Below are 3,015 nucleotides of genomic sequence, written 5' to 3' on the forward strand. Positions count from 1 at the left end.
TTTTATAGCCATCTCCATTTACGATAATTTTATATACTAATTTACGATAATGTCAATACACATTTACGATAGTTGGGTTACTATAACACATGGGGAAGTAAACCACTTAGTAAAGAGTTACTATAATCTCGTAAATTAACATAGTAATTATCGTAACTCATTCTATATATATATATATATATATATATATATATATATATATATATATGGAGAGGCTATTCAGTAGCCAGCTACAGAATAAGTTATTCTGTAGCCACCTCCATTTACCATAATTTTATATACTAATTTACGATAATGTCAATATATATTTACTATAGTTGGGTTACTATAACACACAGGAATATTTACCATAACGTTATAGTAAACCACTTAGTAAGGAGTTACTATAATCTCATAAATTAATATAGTAATTATCGTAACTCAAGGTGGCTACAGAATAAGTTATTTTGTAGCCAGCTATAGAGTAGTAGTTCTATATATATATATATATATATATATATATATATATATATATATATATATATATATGCGCGCGCGCGCGCGTTGCCTAGAGCATACTCCGTATGTAGCATGAAGTACTAGGACCTCACCCAGTATTCAAATCCCTTACTAGATTCAGCAAACTATCTCTCAGTGGCCACTGCGTGCGTAAAATAAAGAGCAACGAACACAGCATCTTTTGGTCCCATATGCGATGGGATGCACAAGCTAGCATCTAATAACCCTTTATTTCTTGGACGTTTTGCACTCGGCAGCATGCATGCATGAAGAGGTGTTACGGGGGGTCCAAAACCCAAACAATCCTACTGCACTTGCTACAGTCATCCCCTCCCCTCCCCTCCCCTCCCCTCCCCTCCCCTAGACGAAACACGCTTCCCTCCCCTTGTTTTTTTTTTTCCGTCGTCGACTCGTCGTCGTCGCCGTTAAAAATAAAGAGGGCAGCTCCCTGCGCCGTTCGCCTCATCACTCCCTCACAAGTCACAACCCAGCCACCCACCTCCGCACTCGCCTCTTCTCTTCTCCCAGCAGCAGCAGCGACACAGTCCTGGGGTGCCTCCATTTTCGCAGCACCATTGCCATCGCCAAATATCGATCACCACCCGGCGGCCCTGCCATCCGAACCTGCTCTAGCCTGCGCGACAGCAACAGACAAAAAGAGGTCGAGCGATGGCCAGCGTCGTCGACGGTAATTGAGGCAGCGGCGGGCTGGTGGTGACGGAGCTGGGCCACATCAAGGAGTTGGTGACGCAGCTGGAGGTGCACCTCGGCGGCTCGTCGCCCGACCTCTGCAAGCAACTCGCCTCGCAGATCTCCTCCATCACCGAGCGCTCCATCAGCCTGCTCATCACCACCTCCACCCTCGACGGCGCGTGGAAGCGGTCGGCGGCGACGGCCAGCCCGCTCAGCGACGCCTCCGACGCGCCCTTCGTCAAGGCTACCAAGAAAAGGTATCCATCGTTGGAGCTTCCCGATTAACAAACAAACATAAACCCTCCTAATTGGTCTCTGTTTGCTGAGTTTTTTTCCCCAACTGATGTTATATTGACTTGCAGGAAGACGAAGAACAAGAAGAGGCATGAGGTGAGGGTGAGCACGGCCGGAGGAGACGGCGACCACCCGGCCGACGACGGCCACAGCTGGAGGAAGTACGGCCAGAAGGAGATCCTTGGAGCCAAGCACCCAAGGTTGCCCCACTTGACTTGACACATCCGCCTATCAAAAGATTTTTCTTTTCCGCCCAATCTCATCTGCACGTGTTGTTTTCGCAAGTGGAATCAAAACCATTTCCTTGTGCTTTCTTATATCTGCTTTAATTTGGATGGCGGGGCTGCATGTCTTGTCTTGCTGAAAAAGTTGCTGCCTCTGTTTGTTTGCGTTGTTTGCAAGTGTTTGGCCTCCACATTATTTGTGCAATTTCCAAATCGGATTGGTGATGTTAGTTAATCTTGTTCTGGATGCACAAGCAAAATCACTTTTTCTTCTTCTTGTTTTCCCAAAAGAAAAAAAAGATTCAGGAGCTCACGAGCCAAAATGCAAAATTTCCAGGGGCTACTACCGACTACCGCTGCACGCACCGGCACTCCCTGGGATGTGCGGCGACGAAGCAAGTGCAGCGCACCGACGAGGACCCGACCTTCTTCGATGTTGTCTACCTCGGCGACCACACCTGCGTTCAGAGCCAGAGGGCGTCTGCGGCGGCGGGTCAGGCTGCCGCGGACGTGTTGGATCCAAACGACGCTAGAACGCCGTGGAACGTCGTGCTTGCCGGCGACGTGGTGACTGCGATCACCACTTAACAGATTAAAACTAGAGAAAACGAAACACAGAAAATTCGGTATGAATTTACTGCCCAACCACAGCCCCTCATGTCATCTTTATTTGATATATATAGCCATGAAGTTCCCACGCCGTGCCGCATAGGAACGGGACACCGTTTCCTTGCGACCCCCGTTACATGCGCCTAGAACGCCACGGCGTGGCGATTACAGACTCCGACTCAAGCTTGACGTACCCAAGCATGACTTTGGCTACATCTAACTCCCACCACGCTAAGACTCCTCTAGCATGACATCCTGACCTGACTTAACACGAAATTACATGACTCGATTGCAACGCTTAATGACTAACAAATCACCCCCTAAGCTGTTGCACATCAACGACACCAAGAGCAGTTCGTAGCTCAACAAACTTGACACAACCGAGCGGCTTCGTGAAAATATCTGCCAACTGTCCAGCTGTACCAACATGTTCAACCTCAACCCTGCCTTCCTCAATACACTCACGTATGAAGTGATACCTCGTGTCGATATGTTTACTACGATCATGATGAACCGGATTCCTGCTCAACGCAATTGCTGACATGTTATCCATCAACAACTTCACCGGTGTCTCCTTTGTTCCAAGTAGATCAGCCATGAGTCGGCTCAACCAAACGCCTTGACAGGCTGCTGCCGCTGCTGCCACATACTCGGCCTCACACGAGGATAGAGCAACGATTTTTTGTTTCTGGGATGT

At 47.9% G+C, this 3,015-nt stretch overlaps 1 pseudogene; it reads left to right on the top strand.

Annotated features, from left to right (window-relative positions):
- The first annotated feature begins 953 nt into the window (after window positions 1-953).
- LOC136549761 (transcription factor WRKY19-like) lies at window positions 954-2,398 on the top strand (annotated as a pseudogene).
- Window positions 2,399-3,015: the final 617 nt, after the last annotated feature.

The sequence above is a fragment of the Miscanthus floridulus genome, chromosome 4 (genome assembly GCF_019320115.1).
Source record: "Miscanthus floridulus cultivar M001 chromosome 4, ASM1932011v1, whole genome shotgun sequence".
Classification (NCBI taxonomy): domain Eukaryota; kingdom Viridiplantae; phylum Streptophyta; class Magnoliopsida; order Poales; family Poaceae; genus Miscanthus; species Miscanthus floridulus.